General features: G+C 46.0%; 1 protein-coding gene across 6 annotated transcripts in view; it reads right to left on the bottom strand.

Annotated features, from left to right (window-relative positions):
• PPM1B (protein phosphatase, Mg2+/Mn2+ dependent 1B) overlaps positions 1-19,636 on the bottom strand; it is a 110,595-nt gene that overhangs the window by 48,318 nt on the left and 42,641 nt on the right. For all 6 annotated transcript variants that reach the window (XM_039530956.1, XM_039530955.1, XM_039530961.1 and 3 more), the window contains exon 2: positions 18,327-18,471. The gene's annotated coding sequence lies outside the window, so the exon portion shown is untranslated. The remainder of the gene's footprint in view (positions 1-18,326; positions 18,472-19,636) is intronic.

The raw sequence follows: 19,636 nt of genomic DNA, 5'->3' as shown, positions 1-19,636 counted from the left end.
GCTCTCTGGACCCAAAAGAAAATTCAATTCTACAAGGGACTCTTCTCAATTCACTCTAACTCCTAATAAGCAGAAATATCTCTTGTACTGTGTTTGCTACTGAGACCAGGAGGCAAAAATGTAACCCTCAGCTTCACTGCTATTAAAAACCAATGCCTGGAAAACAATTCAGAAGAATTTGAGGACTCAATCCCATTTCAACAGCTAATCTGGTGGCAAATCTCTCCACCAGAAAAAACACTCTCTTGATAAAGCAGAAAAACTGAGACTTCTCTAGGGACCCCCGCACATCTCAAATTTGTCTTTCTATACTCTATACAGTTTGTCACAACTATGGCTAGTGAACTTCTTGTGCTCAGGAGTTGGCCATTCAAAAATATATAGTTTTCTCAATGGAGAAAGAGACTGGAAACACTTAACGCAGTAAATAAAATGGGGCCCATGAAGAAAATGATGTGATCTTGTAATTAAAGGCAGTTGTATTGCATAAAATAAACAGTCAAATTAAAGGATTCAGACAAGCTTAATTTCTGCTCTTTCCTAACTACTGAGTGCTTGTCTTTAATTTTATAAAGAATAAACTCTTACCCCAATGTTTTCTGTTTCTACTTGAATACCTCTCAGTCTTACAATCATATAATTTATGAAAATTAGCAATAATTTGCAAAAAGTCATGGAAGACAGGAGAGATTCCAGAGGACTGAAAAATGGCAAATATCATGCCCATCTATAAAAAGGGAAATAAAGACAACCTGGGGAATTACAGACCAGTCAGCTTAACTTCAGTACCCAGAAAGATAAGGGAGCAAATAATTAAGGAATTTGCAAATACTTAGAGGATAATAAGATGAAAAGTAACAGTCAGCATGGATTTTTCAAGAACAAATTGTGTCAACCAACTGTAGTGGGGCAGTTACCCCGCTCCTGGGGAAAAAGGTAGGCTGACTGGGGAAGCGGCCACAGCTGGGGCCACACCCAATCAGGGCAGAACTGGGTCAGTCTCACTCCAGCCTTGGAGTGGGAATGACCTAACTGCAGGGGAGCACAGAGTACTTAAAGCAGAGCAATTCTAGGGAAGGGAAAGAGGAGTTGGGGAGCTCCAGCCTGGCAACTCCCCAGGCTGAGGCCGTGTTAAGGCCTAGGAAGATACTGGGGCTGCAGGGAAAGGCAGCTGGTCCAACCCCCTTGCCAGTGATGAGTGACCATTACGGACGGCAGTGTGCCCCAGAGCATGGCGGGCTTAGAGGGTTGAGGGTTCCCGTGGGAGAGGAGACCTAGAGTGTGGGGGTGCTGCTGTAGGCAGAACCCCAAGGAAAGGGACACCGGGGGCTGGGAGGGACCCGAGGCAGGTGAGACACCAGCCAGCAGGAGGTGTTCTGAGGCTGGAATTGATCTAATTCCCGGATAACCAGCAGAAGGCGCCACAGTGGTGAGTGCTTGACTTGCTACACCAACCTAATAGCTTTTTTGAGAGGGTAACAAGCTTTGTGGCTAAAGTGGTAGATGTGGTATATCTTGACTTTAGAAAGCTTTTGATGCTGTCTCGCATGACCGTCTCATAAACTAGGGAAATACCACCTAGATGGAGCTACTATAAGGAGAGTGCATAACTTCTTTCTGGGAAAGGTTTTCCAGCCAGTTATGAGTGGTTCACAGTCAAGCTGGAAGGGTATATTAAGTGGGGTCCCACAGGGATGAGTTCTGGGTCTACTTCCATTCAATATCTTAATCATTTATTTAGATAAAGGCATAGAGAGAACACTTACAAAGTTTGCAGATAACCTAAAAGGGGTTGCAAGAACTTTCGAGGATAGTACTAAAAATCAGAATGATCTGGACAAATGGCCTGAAGTAAATAGGAGGAAATTCAATAAGGACAGTTCTCCACTTAAGAAGAAACAATCAGAAGCACACATACAGAATGGGAAATGACTTCCTAGGAAGGAATATGCTGGAAAGATCTGAGGAGCATAGTGGATCACAAGCTAAATATGAGTCAACAGTGTAACACCGTTGCAAAAAAAACAAACATTCTGGGATGTATTAGCTGGAGTGTTTGCAAGGAAGAAACGAGAAGTCATTCTTCTGCTCTACTCCCCGCTGATTAGGCCTCAATTGGAGTATTGTGTCTAGTTCTGGATGCACATTTCAGGAAAGATGTGAACAAATTGGAGAAAGTCCAAAGAAGAGCAACAAAAATTATTAAGCAGCAAAGAATCCTGTGGCACCTTATAGACTAACAGACGTTTTGCAGCATGAGCTTTCGTGGGTGAATACCCACTTCTTCCGAAGAAGTGGGTATTCAGAAGTGGGTATTCACCCACGAAAGCTCATGCTGCAAAACGTCTGTTAGTCTATAAGGTGCCACAGGATTCTTTGCTGCTTCTACAGAACCAGACTAACACGGCTACCCCTCTGATACTTAAAAATTATTAAAGGTCTAGAAAACATTACCTATGAGTTGGGCCCTACCAAATTCATGACATGAAAAAACACATCACAGACTGTAAAAACTGGTCTCTCGTGTGCTTTTACCCTATACTATACAGATTTCACAGGGGGGACCAGCATTTCTCAAACTGGGGGTCCTGACCCAAAAGGGCATTACAGAGGGGCTGCAAGGTTATTTTAGGGGGGTTGCAGTATTGCCACCATTACTTCTGCACCCGCTGCCTTCACAGCTGGGCGGAGAGAGAGTGGTGGTTGCTGACCAAAGGCCTAGCTCTGAAGGCTGCATCACAGCCTTCAGAGCTGGGTTCCTGGCCAGCAGCCTCTGCTCTCCAGCTGCCAAGCTTTGAAGGCAGCACTACTGCCAGTAGCAGCGCAGAAGTAAGGATAGCAGAACCGCAACCCACCCCGACAACTCTATTTTGGGTCAGGACCACTACAATTACACCATGAAATTTCTATTTTAAATAGCTGAAATCGTGAATTTTACAAGTTTTAACATCCTGTGACCGTGAAATTGACCAAAATGGACCGTGAATTTGGTAGGGACCTACCTGTAAGAGAAGATTGAAAAAATTGGGTTCTTTTAGTCTGGAGAAGAGAAGATTGAGGGGATACAACAGTTTTCAAGTACATACAAGGTTGTTACAAGGAGGAGGGAGAAAAATTGTTCTCCCTAACCTCTGAGAACAGGACAAGATGCAATGGGCTTAAATTGCAGCAGGGATGGTTTAGATTAGACATTAGGAAAAACTTCCTAACCGTCAGGGTGGTTAAGCACTGGAATAAATTGCCTATGGAGGTTGTGGAATCTCCATCATTGGAGATTTTTAAGGTTTAAAAAAAAACAAAAAAAAACAACAACAAAAAAAACCACACACCTGTCAGGGATGCTCTAGATCAGTGTTTCCCAAACTTGGGACGCCGCTTGTGTGGTGGCTCCCACTGGCCACGGTTCACTGCTCCAGGCCAATGGGAGCTGCTGGAAGCAGCCGCCAGTCCGCAGGTCCGGCCGATCGCGGCTCCCACTGGCCACAGTTCACTGCTCCGGGCCAATGGGAGCTGCTGGAAGCAGCGCAGGCCAAGGGACGTACTGGCCGCCGTTTCCAGCAGCTTCCATTGGCCTGGAGCAGAGAACCGTGGCCAGTGGGAGCCGTGATCAGCTGGACCTGTGGGACGCAGCAGGTAAACAAACTGTCCCGGCCCGCCAGGGGCTTTCCCTACACAAGCGGCATACCAAGTTTGGGAAACACTGATCTAGATAATACGTAGTCCTGCCATGAGTGCAGGGGATTGGTTAGATGACCCCTCGAGGTGCTTTCCAGTTCTACAATTTTGTGAAAACATACAGCATGGCAACAAAAAGATTAAACTTATTAAGAATTGTAAGTCAGTTGGAAGACAAAGGTCATGATTTACAAAAAAAAAAAAATCTCATGAGGATTCTGGAGTCTTTTTTCATTAAGCATTATAAAACTTTGGGTCCCGCTTGGATTTAAATTCTAAATGGGGAACTCTTCATTAAGAAATGATGAAAACAGTAGTAAGATTACACTTGCATATAGGAAATAATTATTTGACATTCTCTACTTAAAGAAGGGAAAAAGGGCTGATTTTGTCAAAAGTAACTATCAATCCCCCCCCCCATCCCCCCCGGTCTGTCTGTCTCTTGGTTTCTTAAACATACAGGATTGTGTATTCTAATAGTTGTTTTTTTTTAATATTGAATATTTTGAGGTATACTATTTATTAGATTATCGCATGGGGGCATTTAGGATTTTGTGCAATAATGTATTTAAGGCAAAGATGGTAGCAAGGCCTATAGCTAAGGTTGCTTAACACTTTATAACAGAAAACAGGAGCTTTCTAATGCAAGTTTGCCAAATGTGGGCTGAAATTGTGCACGTTCTCTCTTTCAGGCTGAACAAAAAAAATTTAATTTTTTTAGGATGTTCCTGCAAACAGTACAGCCATCTTCAAAAATGGCAAAACTGCTTATTTTCCCCTAAATTCAATGTTCACTTTTTTTTCAGCCATTTCTTAGACCTCTAGAGCAGGGGTCCCCAACACAGTGCCGCCGGAGCATCTAAGTGAGCTGTCGGACAAGCATCCGCTGAAATGCTGCCGACAAGCTGCATCATCCAGAGGCATCACCGCCAAAATGCCACCAATTTTAAGAGTTAAGAGGCTGAAAATAAAATCTGTTTATAGGATGTTTTGCTGCAAGGCAAAAAGTGTAATTAAATCATCAGGTACAGGTTTGAAAAGCTAGTATTAACAATTTTCGGCGGTATTTCAGCGGCAACCCGTCTGGATGACGCTGCTTTTCAGCAGCATTTCAGCAGCGACGCCTACTGATGTTGCCACTTGTCGGCGGAATTTCGGCGGATGCTCGTCCGCCGCCACGCTCCTCCGTTGCTCGTCGTCTGGCACCCACCAGATGCAAAAGGTTGGGGACCACTGCTCTAGAGCAACTACACGGTTTGGGGCAGGGACTTAAAGTTTGGCAGGGGGGTAAGTTCTGATGTCAGATTCCCTTTTGTTGACCTCATGAAGATCCACCAATACTTAAGAGGATCCTCATTTGCACACACTGAAAGCTTGTTAGAAGCTTGCTTCTAAAAGTTTTAATATTCCTTTTGCATTGAATATGCTCCTTAGCCCTAATGAGCTTGAGCTCCAGATGAGACAGCAGAAGCTGCCACCGCTTGGCCTAGTGAAAGGAAAGCTGGGCTAGGAGCCAGAAGGAGACCATGAAGTTCTAATCCTCACTCTTCTACAGCCCCTAGCTCAAACCTCCACCTAGGAGAGGAGCAAGCATTTCCTCCATTATACAGATGTTGCAAGTGATAGGTTGCAGGTCACTTCTCTAGCACAGCTGGGAATAAAACCTTGTCTCTAATATGGCAGATTCAAATCATCCATTGCCACTGTATTTCAAAACAAATATGGCAAATCTGTCCTTGGCTATGCTGTTTGTAACCGATGGACCCCACTCCCGTTAACAGCCTGAAGCAGAGCCCAGAAATCCTGATCCTTGATACCCACTGAGTAGTTCTGACATTGACACAGCTCCCAAATAATCTCATGTTTTAACTGAGGCGCTCAGGCATTATGGTGATGGGGGAGGGTAACTATATAAATGCTTAACAGATAACACTTATATTGTATACTTATTTTCTATTAACTATATGCTTCTCTAAAAGTCATCTTTCTATTTCATTCCCATGCTTCATAATGTGCTCTTTTATGTAAGGCTATCCAATCTTTTTGCCACCATGCAGGTTGATTTTTTTTTCTTTTAATATTATGCATTCTGCTCACTTAACATACTCCAAAGATAAATACAGGACCATTGGTATTACACAAATGTTAATGGGTTTATACACTTCATCTACTGTAGCTGTCCTTTAAATATGTTTGTAAAATATTTCAAGATCTTTGAAAGGCAGCGAAGAAGAGCAAAATTATTAGTCTCCATCTCTATCTCCAATTACTAGTTATATAATGTTATGACGGAGAAACAATTATCGTTATTTAGTTACAGCATATTCTTGGTAAGGTTTTTTGGTTTAGGTATTTGGGGGTGGGGGGCAAGAAGGTTAACAATTCTTTTCCATTATGTTTAAATAAAATACCTGCATGTTGCTTTCCATGTATATTCAGAGTTAAGAGGCTGAAAATAAAATCTGTTTATAGGATGTTTTGCTGCAAGGCAAAAAGTGTAATTAAATCATCAAGTACAGGTTTGAAAAGCTAGTATTAACAGTAAATCTTTGATATATTAAACAGTAAGTTTCAGATAACTTGTGAGTTTTAAATAAACTATTCTGAAATAAAATAATGCCCTGATGATTTACAATCCATACAAAGACAACAAAGCATCTTTTAATATAACTAGGGTAGCCTAGTCTCAATCTTTTCGGGAACAGGCTATGAAAGAATAATTCTCTTCCTCTGAAGAGTTCGCTCCATGGGCTAATAATTTTGAATAAGTCAGTGCTATGGAAAAAATGAACAGTGCCAGAGTTGCCTTTTACAAAGTGCATGGGCTCCTACTATAAAAAAGGCTGACATTTCTACAGAAAAAACTCTATGCAACTGAAGATGGAAGTGACAACCAAAGTAACTGAAGTCTCATTGTCACACAATACAGTACAGGTTATTAGATATTTTTATTTGGGGGGTAGCAGGCAATATTGAAAAGAATACTATTCTGAAGGAAAACATACATTTCATTTGGATCTAAATGAACATTTAAATCCCTGGCCTGGAACTAGTACAGTATGCTCTGCACTAACATACCACAAGTTTTTGGTTTGTTTTTAACAAGTTTATAAAGAATCAATTAACACATTCCATTTTATTCTTAAATCCTACATAGAAAAATGAATACTATTTAACTGTCTGCATTTGAACTGAGCAAAACAAATCAAGGAACTTAAAACTATTACTTGATTTTACACATCAATTACTGTACTGTTACCTGGTAAATAACACAAGTGGGCATGCAGTATTACAATGTTTTAGGTGATAATAATTAAACCACCTTCTTACATATCACTTCTTATCTATAGCGCTTTACAAAAAAGGAGCAGTTTTATCCCCACGTTCAATAATAAGAAAAATATTATGGAAATGCTGGTCATCACATAGCTAAAGTTGCATTCTATTTTGCAGGTAACACAGGGATTCAACCTTAGTTTTGTCTGAAAAATACAGTACACCCTTCCAAATTTACAGCATTTTACGCCAAGTGAAGAATCAATTGTCTGATAATCTGCAGGTAGATCCAGTAGTTTATATTTTAAATTAATTAAAAACTTGGTCCTTTAAACAATTTCATGTATGCCAGTCTTTTCTTTGTCCTGAATGACCTTAACAATGGAACAACATTGGCATTTCATTATTTTCCAGATAGTTAAAATTAACTACAATCTGCAATGGTAGCCTGCACTTAAGAAATTAGATTATAATTAAACTAAGCTATTACAACAATTAGATACACAATTGTTAATTATAAGGACTATAGGTAACTTGAGAGCCAATAAAACCATTACCTACCTTTCATAACTGTTGTGCTTCGAGATGTGTTGCTCATGTCCATTCCATTTTAGGTGTGTGCGCACCCACATGCTCCATTGTCAGAATTTTTGCCTTAGTGGTATCCGTAGGGCCAGCTCTGGTACCCTCTGGCTTCTCATGCTCAAGAGGTGCCGCCAGCCCTACGCCCTCTCTGTTCCTTCATATCAGTAACCCGAGAAAGGGGTAGGAGGACAGTTAATGGAATGGACATGAACAACACATCTCAAAGAAAAGACGGTTACTTACCTGTGTAACTGTTGTTCTTCGAGGTGTGTTGCTCATATCCATTCCAGTTAGGTGTGCGCACGCCGCGTGCACGTTCGTCGGAAGATTTTTACTCTAGCAACCCCAGTGGGTCGGCTGAGCGCCCCCTGGAGTGGCGCCATAACGGCACCGCATATATACCTCAGCCGACCCACCCGACCCTCAGTTCCTTCTTGCCGGCTACTCCGACAGTGGGGAAGGAGGGTGGGTGTGGAATGGATATGAGCAACACATCTCGAAGAACAAACAAAGGTAAGTAACCGTCTTTTCTTCTTCGAGTGATTGCTCATATCCATTCCAGTTAGGTGATTCCCAAGCCTTACCTAGGCGGTGGGGTCGGAGTGAGACGTGGCGGAATGCAGGACCGCAGAGCCAAAGGCTGCATCATCTCTTGACTGTTGGACCAGAGCATAGTGAGAGGCGAAAGTATGAACCGACGACCAGGTCGCCGCTCGGCATATTTCTTGTATCGGTACTTGTGCCAGAAAGGCAGCGGAGGATGCCTGTGCTCTGGTAGAGTGGGCGGTGAGATGGCCCAAAGGAACATTAGCCAAGTTATAACAGGTGCGTATGCACTCTGTGAGCCATGAGGAGATTCGCTGCGACAAGACAGGAAGACCTCGCATCCGGTCAGCAATTGCCACAAACAGTTGAGGGGATTTGCGGAACAGTCTTGTCCGATCAACATAGAAAGCCAACGCCCTACGAACATCAAGGGAGTGAAGTCGTTGCTCTTGCGAGGATGCGTGAGGTTTTGGAAAGAAAACTGGAAGGAAGATGTCCTGGTTATTGTGGAACGCGGACACTACCTTCGGGAGGAATGCTGGATGTGGACGTAGCTGCACCTTGTCCTTATGAAAAACAGTGTACGGTGGGTCCACCATGAGCGCTTTGAGCTCAGAGACCCGTCTGGCTGATGTGATAGCTACCAGAAAAACCGTCTTCCATGACAGGTACAGCAAGGAACAGGTGGCTAGCGGCTCAAAGGGTGGGGACATGAGCCTGTGGAGGACCAGATTGAGGTCCCAGGTGGGAGTCGGATGGCGCACCTGGGGGTAGAGACGGTCAAGGCCCTTTCTGAAATGGGTAGTCAGCGGATGAGAGAACAGCGTATATCCTCCCTCACCGGGGTGGAAAGCGGAGATAGCCGCTAAGTGCACCTTTATAGAGGACAGTGCAAGGCCTTACTGTTTTAGTGACCAGAGATAGTCAAGGACCACCGGAAGCGGAAGCTCTGAAGGAATAGCGTTGCGCGCTTGAGCCCAGCAAGCGAAGTGCTTCCACTTGGCCAGGTAGGTAGATCGAGTGGAAGGCTTTCTGCTGCTCAATAAAACATGCTGCACGGGAGCAAAGCAGCGCAATTCCGACTGGTCTAGCCACTCAGGAGCCACGCCGTGAGGTGGAGGGCCGTCAGGTCTGGGTGACGGAGAGTGCCGTGATCTTGTGTTATAAGATCCGGGTGAAGCGGCAGAGGAATTGGGCTGGCTACCGATAGACGGAGCAGCGTGGTAAACCAGTGTTGCCTGGGCCACGCTGGCGCGATTAAGATGAGACGTGCTTTGTCCCGTCGGAGCTTCAGCAGGACTCTGTGTATAAGGAGAAACGGGGGAAAGGCGTAGAACAGATGATGAGTCCATGGAAGGCGAAACGCGTCTGACAGAGAGCCCGGTGACAGGCCTTGAAAGGAGCAAAACTCTTGGCATTTGCGGTTTGATCGGGATGCAAACAGGTCTACATGGGGAAATCCCCGTTGGAAAATGGCATGAGCAATGTCCGCTCTCAGCGACCACTCATGGCAGAGAAAGGACCTGCTCAGGCGATCCGCGATGGTGTTCTTGACGCCGGGAAGGAACAACGCCACCAGATGTATCGAGTGGGCTATGCAGAACTCCCACAGTAGCATCGCCTCGTGGCAGAGGGGAGAAGAGTGGGTCCCGCCTTGCTTGTTGATATAGTACATGGCCGTTGGGTTGTCCGTAAAGACTGAGACACAACGGCCGCGGAGGCGAGTTTGGAACGTCTGGCATGCCAGGCGCACTGCCCGGAGCTCCCTGACGTTGATGTGCATATTCAATTCCTGCACCGACCAAAGACCTTGAGTACGAAGATCGCCGAGATGGGCTCCCCATCCGAGGGACGAGGCGTCCGTCGTCAGGGAAAGGGAAGGTTGAGGAGCATGAAATGGGACCCCCGCACATACGTGGGATGGGGTCAGCCACCAGTCCAGGGATTGAAGGACACCCGTTGGAATGGTGAGCAGGGTATCCAGAGGGTCCCTGTGCGGACGGTATCGCGAGTTGAGCCACAGCTGGAGGGGGCGGAGGCGGAGCCTGGCAAACGGAGTTACGTGCGTGCAAGCCGCCATGTGACCAAGGAGGCGGAGACAAGCACGGGCAGAGGTCATACGAGAGGTCTGAAGGGCCTGGAACCGTAGCTGAGGAAGGGCCCCTGCGTGAGGGCCTGGAACCGTAGCTGAGGAAGGTAGGCTCTGGCTAGAGATGAGTCCAGGGTCGCGCCAATAAAGTCCAACCTCTGAGTTGGTACTAGAGTGGACTTCTCTATGTTGAGAACTAGGCCCAGACGCGTAAACAAGTCTCTGATCACTGTGACATGTTGCTGGACTGAGGTCTGCGAGTCCCCCCTGCTGAGCCAGTCGTCTAGGTAGGGAAAAACGCAGATGCCGCGCCGACGGAGGTGGGCGGCGACAATGGCCATGCACTTCGTGAACACCCTTGGGGCCGTGGAGAGGCCAAAGGGGAGGACCACAAACTGGAAGTGAAGGTGAGTGATTGTAAATCAGAGGAAACGTCTGTGTGGTGGAAAGATGGCAACATGAAAATAAGCGTCCTTCATATCGAGGGCGGCATACCAGTCTCCCGGATCCAATGTAGGGATAATGGTCCCGAGGGATACCATGCGGAACTTCAACTTCAGCATGTATCTGTTGAGGTCTCGCAGGTCGAGGATGGGTCGGACTTGGGGATCAAAAAATAACGGGAATAAAACCCCTTGCCCCTCTCCCTCTCCGGAACCTTCTCTACTGCTCCGATAGTGAGGAGCGAGTGCACCTCTTGTAAGAGGAGTTGCTCGTGAGAAGGGTCCCTGAAGAGGGACCGGGAAGGAGGGTGGGAAGGTGGGGGTGAAACGAATTGTAGTTGGTAACCACGTTCCACAGTGCGTAGGACCCAGGCATCGGTGGTCAGCCGGGCCCACGCCGGGAGGAAATAGGAAAGACGGTTGGAAAAAGGCAGGGAGGGATCTGGAGAAAGATCTGGTATGCCGTCCCCAGGCGCATCTTCAAAAGGACGGTTTAGGCCCCGCTGGTTTAGAAGGGGCCCGCCCTTGGGACGGTTGGTGGCCAGGTTGCCGTCTACATCCCCCGCGACCCCGTCGCCGACCAGAGTCCTGCCTGTAGCGAGGCATATAGTAAAGCCGGTTAAGCTGGGGGCGGAACGGACGCCTCTGGGTCGCAGGGGTATGCATCCCCAAAGTACGGATAATGACCCTATTGTCCTTTAGGTTTTGTAGTCTGGAGTCCGTCTTTTCGGAGAAGAGAGCCTTGGAGTCAAAAGGAAGGTCCTGAATGGTGTACTGTACTTCAGGGGGAAGCGTCGAACTCTGGAGCCAAGAGATCCAGCGCATGGTAACGCCCGAGGCTATAGTACGTGCTCCCGAGTCAGCTGCGTCCAAGGAAGCTTGTAACGAGGTGCGCACTACCTTTTTAGCTTCCTCTACGAAGGCTGCGAACTCCTGTCGTGAATCCTGAGGTAGGAGCTCTTTGTACTTCTCTACCTCAGCCCAAGTGTCATGACTGTAACGGCTCAGCAATGTCTGCTGGTTAGCCACTTGGATCTGCAGGGCACCAGCAGAGTAGACCTTGCGACCAAGTCCATTCGCCTGGCTTCCTTTGATTTAGGAGGAGTCGGGCCTTGCTGGCCGTGGGGCTCTTTATCGTTGACAGATTGGACCACCAACGACGAAGGGATAGGGTGTACATACAAATACTCATATCCCTTGGAAGGGACCACGTACTTGCGTTCTACCCCCCTGGCTGTGGGCGCAATAGAGGACGGAGTCTGCCATAAGCTATCAGCAGTCGCCTGGATAGTCTTAATGAAAGGGAGGGCTACGCGGGTTGGGGCGTCCGCCGACAAAATGGTCACTATCGGATTGTCCACTTCTGATACCTCCTCAGCCTGTAGGTCCATTCGCAATGCCACCCTGCGAAGAAGCTCTTGGTGTGCCCGTAAGTCAATTGGCGGGGGACCTGCAGACGACGACCCCGCCACCGCCTCATCTGGGGAAGAGAAAGAGGAAGATATCCCGGGAATGATGGTATCCCGCTCAACATCTGGGACCTGGGAAGGTTCCTGCTCCAGAGGTTCCTGGGCAGGCTGATTACCTTCCTCTACGAACGACGGTACCTCAGTGTCAACCGGGGGGCAGCTTATTGTAGCCTCCGGGATGCGTGACTCATGTGGTACGGTGCGCGTGGTAGGCACAGGAGCGCCTTGGGCTTGGTGGTAGGCCCAAGGGGTCCAATAACCCCAGTGATGAGGGTCCTGGTCCGCGTAGTGGGACTGCTGGAAGACTCCCGAAGGGACCTGAGGGTCATGTTCATCAACAGTAGCTGTCGGCATGGGAAGAGGTCGAGGTGTGCCTGGAGGGCCAGGGAGGAGCGGATAACCCCTGTGCCGAAGTGCCAACTGATCGCATTTCCCTCCTCTGCGGCGATCGGTGCCGGGAGACATCTCAACAGCGACAGTGGGAGCGAGAGCGGGACCTCCGACCGGCACGGTGCCGGGAGGTCGACCGCGATCTCCATGTTCGGTGCTGAGAGCGGCTTCTTCAGTAGCGGCGGCCGTAGCGGTACCGCGATCCGGATCGGTGCCGGGAGCGACGAGACGGAGATCGAGAGAAAGACCGGTGCCGCGTAATCGAGCGGTGCCAGGACTGCGAGCGGCGTTGCGATCGGCGCCCGGAGTGAGATCGGCATCGAGACCGTGAGCGCTGGTGAGATCGGGATCGGTGCCGGTTGGACTCGGTGCCGGCAGGCGGCTTGAGCATTGACGGCTTGCCCATGGAACGGGGCGCCCGCACCGGCGGCGCCGGGGGCAGAGGCACAGCCGGGTCCGTCAACGCAATAAGGTCCCGCGCCGCTGCGAAGGTCTCCGGAGTCGACGGCAGTGGCATCTCTACCGCGGCCGGAGCCGGGGAGGTCACAGGTGCCGGACTCGATGGCCTCTGAGGGGCCGGAGTCGACGGTGCCGGCAGAAGCGTCTGCGCCGGAGGAACCGGTGCTGCGGCAGGTTTCGGTGCCGGGCGGTCCGGTCGGGGCGCGCTCTGGTGCTTCGGAGCAGGCGGTGCCGAAGAGGCAGCGGCTTTGCCTTTCTTCGCCTTTGGCAAGAGAGAGCACCCCTGGGCGGATTTCGGTGCCGACGGCACTCTTGATTGCTGCACCGAAGAGTGGCCCGGCGCCGTGGCAGCACTGCAAGAGTCTAGAGGGACAGCGGGCGGTGCCGCAGCCGGAGGGGTTAAGGCTGCCTCCATGAGGAGTTGTTTAAGCCTAATGTCTCTTTCCCTCTTTGTGCGAGGCTTAAAAGCCTTGCAAATCGGGCACTTAGAAGACAAGTGCGACTCTCCCAGGCACTTCAAACAGGAGGTGTGAGGATCCCCTGTAGGCATAGGCCTGCGGCAGGCCTAACACGGCTTGAAACCCAGGGAGCCGAGCATGCGCTCCGGTCCCCGGTGCGGGTGGGGGCTAATCCCCGAACCCGCTAACTATCTAATACTAAACTGACTGAAAATTATCAAAAACAAGAACACCTACAACTAAGATATCAACTATATACAAATTTTAGAGAAAGAACTATGAGGAAGCTAGGGAAGCGGAGGTCAGACAAGCTGCACTCCACTGTTCCAATGACCGACACGGGCAGTAAGAAGGAACTGAGGGTCGGGTGGGTCGGCTGAGGTATATATGTGGTGCCATTATGGCACCACTCCAGGGGGCGCTCAGCCGACCCACTGGGGTTGCTAGGGTAAAAATCTTCTGATGAACGTGCACGCAGCGCGCGCACACCTAGCTGGAATGGATATGAGCAATCACTCGAAGAACAACAGTTACAAAAGGTAGGTAACAGCATTTCTCCTTCGAGTGCTTTCTCACATTGATTCCATTCTAAGACTCACAAGCAGTATCCCCAGAGGTGGGCTCGGCATTCATGGTTGTGTGGCTCGCAAAGCTGCTCTACCAAAGCCAGCATCGTCCCGAGCCTGCTGGGTAATCATGTAATGGGACGTGAACGTATGAATGGATAACCAGGTAGCGGTCCTGCAGATGTCCTGAATCAGAATCTGGGCCAGGAACGCTGCTGACGAGGCTTGCGCGCTGGTCGAATGGGTGGTTATGATTGCTGGCGGTGGCATCTTTGCCTGTTCATAGCAAAACCTGATGTAGGCAGTAATCCATGAAGAAATTCTCTGCGCAGAAACAGGAAGGTCTTCATCCTGTCCGCCACTGCAATGAAGTGTTGCGTCGACTTACGGAACAGCTTAGTCCTGTCAATATAAAAGACTAGCATTCTCTTGACATCCAGAGAGTATAGTCTATGCTCCTCATCTGACTTATGAGGTTTTGGAAAGAACCCTACAGGCTGATGTTATTGCCAGCAGGAAGAAGGAGGGAACAAGAAGCCAACTGCTCAAAGGGAAGAACCAAGGGGCCTTGACAGCACAAGGTTTAGGTCCCAAGGTGGGACAGGGTCACAGACTCAAGGGTAGAACCACTAGAGACCTTTTAGAAACCGGACCATCATGTGATGAGCAAAGAGTGACCTGCCCTGAACTGGAAGGTAGAAGGCTGAAACAGCTGCCAAGTGGACTCTGATTGATGAAAGTGACAGGTCATGGAGCTTGAGGTGCAGAAGGTACTCTAGGAACAACTGGAGTGAGGCCTGATCAGGCAAAAGATTTTGGTCTGACGCCCAACATGCCAACCACTTTCACTTAGCCAGGTAGGTTACCCTGGTGGAGGGCTTTCTGCTACCCATCCATACCTGTTGAACACGGGGTGAGCACGCCTGTTCCTCCGCATTCGACCATGCGGCAACCAAGCTATCAGGTGCAGAGCTGTCAGATTTGGGTGCAGTAGTTGTCTGTGGTTCAGCAATAATTTTAACAGAGCTGCTATGGAGAGCTCTAGAATGCCAAACCAGAAATATTGCATAGAAGCTCTCTCTCTTTCTTGTTTAGTATTTGGGACTCCAGTTTTTTAAAAAGTTAAAGAAATTCCCAAACAAATTTTAAGATGCAACTATGGTTGACTGTGCATTAGTAATTTATAGATAAACACACTACATGGAAGTTATAATTATGGCAAAAACAAAGTTAAATGTTACACTAAAGAAAAACATTAACCTAGTAAATGCATAGTTAAGGCACCCAAACAACCTTAATCTGCTCTGTAGTGAAGCCAGAAGAGAAACTACTAAAAAACCCTCCAATATGCCTTTAAAAATCAATTTACATCTAGGGCCACAAACACTAAAATGCCTTTATTATTATTATTGCATTTCATCATGATAGAGCAGAGTTAAGACTGTTTGAGTGCCTTGTGTATTTTTCACCTTAACAGTATTTGATTTCTTTAACAAATATACAGTATAGATGTCCAATAAATCAAACTGATTTTCAGAGTTCAAAGGAAACAAATTCATCCATGTAAAAATGAATGCTTGTAATCCCAAACCTACCACTATCATTTTACAGTTTCACAATTCCAGTGGAACCACATAGCCCACTTGTTGTAGTCACGGTTTCAGAGTTAGAGATAATCTCTCAGGTAGCTAGGTCCAATACCACAGACAGCTTTGTAACGGACCTTGAAATAAACTCTGCTTTCAGTGGGGAACCAATACAAAAAATGCAGCATTGAGATGACCTCTGTCGCTAAGCAGTCAGGCTGCTGCTGTATTTTGTACTAGTTGAAGCTTTTTCAAGGTGCGCAGCTTCATTCTCAGATACAAATTGCAATAATCAACCCATAATCACAAATGCATGTACTGCTGCGGCCAGGTCTGAACCAGATAGGAAGGGGTGCACATCAAAGTGGGCATTTGTGGCTTCCATGAGTATTTGGGCATCCAACAGCAGTTCGATGCTCCACGAAGACCCCATGGCTGTGGAATGATTTGGCAATCTGAAGGCAGTGATACCGAACAGAAGGAGACATTACAGAGGAGGAAAGTTCTTTATAGCACTTCCTCTTTTTACCATCATCATCCTTATACCTAGGTTCAGCTTTAGATAGGTTTTCTTGATTCAGGCACTGTGAAAGCTGAGAGAAAGTGCCATTTACACATGAGGCAAAGGAGTTGTAGAAATTCCTTGTGTTTGAATCTGTCTGTACCAGATCACATTTTCTACAGCCAATAATCAAGCTTGCTTCCCTCCCACATTTACTTCTGCAAGCTATCCAAAAAGCAGGGCTATTTGTGTAGCACGTGGATAAAATAAGGCTCTGCTGCTGGAGTGTGAAGTTGTACAAGAAAGAGGCTGCAATTCACTATTTCTTCTAACCCCATGAAAAATGTTCAGCTATTCTGTTTCCTATTTTCCTGACTTACATATAAAGCTAACCAGACTCATATTAAAGGTCAAGTTCTGCTCACTTTACTTAGGTGCCTTAAATGATACCAGTCACATGAATAAGCCCAGCAGATTTTGGCTCTACCAGTAACATTTAAAAGTAGTAAAAATCAAAGCATGATAAAAAGATCCCAATATTGGCTATAAATATTAGTACAGAATTAACTGATATTTTAGGCATGATCTGGAAGTGATATCTGTACAAAAATCAAACTTGAGCATTTTAACCAAGAAATACTGATCTACGGTGGTTAAGAACCATGTCCAGATGATATTCCTCCATTGTGCTAAGTATGGTCATTTTAATGATACTTTGTTTCATGCCCAGTTATACGCTAGGGTTCTGGATTTAGGGCACTGCCTTTAACTATTTTTAAAGTACAGTTTTGATCTTTTTCAAGAACATAATTTTTTAAATAAAAACTTGATAGGGACTTGTACTGGAAATGCAATTAATTACATAATCATATATGGCATAGGCCTTTACTGGATGGACCGCTAAAGCATATTTGATTTTGAGTCTTTTATTGTTCAAAATGTAATTCTCATAATGTCAAAGATACCAGCAATTAAAATAAGGCCTTTTTTTTTTTTAAAGAGCATCACACTGACGACATTACTGCAGCTGCAATATTAAAAGGGAAGCTACTAAAAATGATTTGAGAATGCATAAATATACTGTCCTGAAGCATACTGGTTTAACACATATACTTTGTGGTAAAAACAGTGATAAATACTATGCTATGGAACACAGCAACCGGACAGAGTAACAGGGTCAAAAATGTTAGTGCCACATCCTGGTTGATGTAATCACTTTCTGGTGAAAAGGAGATCAGTACCCTCTCCAACAGTTCTCAACCTGCCAGTCAGAGCAATGAATAGAAATGAAACAACCAGAACCTGCAACAATGACCTGGGAAACTCTGCAACACCTCAGATACCTTTCCCTTTGCAGAGGTTTTTCAGCAGTTGAATCTACAATATACTTACGAAGGACAGTTAACAAAAGTTACAGAAGGTTCTGTAACTGAGTCAAAAAGGAAACTTTGACAGTACTGCCACAATTGCCTAATTTAAGGCAAGAGAGACACTAAGGGTATGTCTACACTACCAGCCGGATCGGCGGGTAGGGATCAATCGGGGATCGATTTATCATGTGTAGTGCAGACGCAATAAATCGATCCCTGATCACTCTCCCATCGACTGCTAACTCCAGCTTGGGGAGAGGCAGAAGCAAAGTCGACGGGGGAGCGGCGGACGTCGATCCCGTGCCGCGAGGACGCGAAGTAAGTGATTCTAAGTTGATCTAAGATACGCAACTTCAGCTACAAGAATAGCATAGCTGAAGTTGACGTATCTTAGATTGACCCCGCCTCAGTGAGGACCAGGCCTAAGAGAAAGGAAACAGTAAACTGATCTCAGCCAGGTGATGCCAAGATGTTTCAAGAGTTTTTACTAGTTGCCACTAGAGGACAATGTTTATTGGAGAGCAAGAACCCATCAATTCTGGATTACTGGATACCAACATGCTGATTAATTACAGTTTTTCACTTACTAAAAATGTTTTCCATTGAAAGTTTTACAAAAATTTAATTATCCTTTAATCAGAAAAATATGTCTAGCCGAAATGATCTACCTGTTTGCAACATATACCCAGGATATGAATGTTAAATGTACATTAAAATGTTGACGACTACATTTAAGAATGAGAAAAATCAATTAAACTCAGAACAAATGTCAAGAAATGCTAAATTATAAATCCTTAGTCAATTTCAAGTTGAAACAGCTGAACAACAAAGATTGCTACCTCAGTCATTAAGGTAAGATTTCAGGTTACCTTTCCATCGTACCTCCCCAAAACCAGCAGAATCTGTTCTTACCTGTTAACTGCACCTCTAGCCAATTCCTCCAGCATTAATCTAGAACATTAGGTTTACATTCCTGCCAACACGTACAGAGGAGAGTAACTTGGAAAACCTCGAGATACCAGTGCACGATGCAACATCTGCTTTATTTTGAAATTTCCTAGAGAGAGAGGGAAAAAAACAAAGTAGTTATCTACTCAGAAAGGTATACAAAGAATTAATTGAATGTTAAGACTAGAATAGGGTTTGTTTGGTTTTTTGATACACTGGTTGTATTAAAACTCCTAGCCCGGTTGTCAAAAATATCAGTACATCCTGTTAACCTATACATTCAAGATTCACTAATGACACAATACAGCTGATGAGTTTTTGGTAGATTTGTTTGTGTCAAATGTATCTGGGCATGTTTAGCTAATTAAAAGGCAGCTTTCATATTTCAACAGTTAATGCTCTTTCTTTACTTTTATGCATGTGAATTAGGAGGATTGAGTTCTATGTCTGGGCTAGATTTTGATTTTAAAGCACAAACCTCTACTGCTGGAAGAGACACCAGAAAGAGAGCTGAGTATGTATAATTAATGTATACGCTCTTTGGGACAGAGACTGTCTCTCTTAGATGTTTGTAAAGTGCCTACCACTGTGGGGATGGGCCCTCAAATAAATGTGTAATTTCTGCCTCAGGTCAGCCTAGACCTGAGGAAGAGCTCTGTATAGTTCAAAAACTTGTCTCTCTCACAAACAGAGGTTGGTACAATAAAAGATATTACCTCCACCTTGTCTCTCCAATATCCTAGGACTGACATGGCTACAATACTGCATAACTGATAGATACATTTAAAAAAAATTAACTCCAAAAATATTTTAATTGCCATTTTCACAACAGAAAAAAGAGATGAGTAATATAAAATATATTTATATCAAACATGGTTCTATTCCACAAAAAGTTACCAAGACTGGTATACTGGTGGAAGGAACCAGACTGGAGCAAAAGCCCCAAGAAAAAAATATGGTTAAGTAACCAGAGTTTCACCTGGGACATGGGGGGCGGAGGGCAGAGTACAAGACTTACTGGAATATCCACTACTTTAAAATGGATGCAAATACAGACTACCCAAATACCTGTTCAGCTCTGATGACCAGGGTGAAGAGTGAGTGGCCATAGCCTAGCCGTCACACTGTTCAGTGCCAGTGCAGAAACAGAGCACTGGCTCCACTTTGACCCTCTGCAGGGAGTTGGAATCTAGCAAAACAACAAACGTTTTTTCCTACATTGCTTGGAACTAGAAGTTCCTGGAAAGGAGAGAGGATATTATGGCTTCTGGATG

The sequence above is a fragment of the Mauremys reevesii genome, linkage group 3 (genome assembly GCF_016161935.1).
Source record: "Mauremys reevesii isolate NIE-2019 linkage group 3, ASM1616193v1, whole genome shotgun sequence".
Classification (NCBI taxonomy): Eukaryota; Metazoa; Chordata; order Testudines; family Geoemydidae; genus Mauremys; species Mauremys reevesii.
The sequence above is the reverse complement of the archived record's forward strand: the minus strand, read 5'-3'. Positions and strand labels throughout refer to the sequence as shown.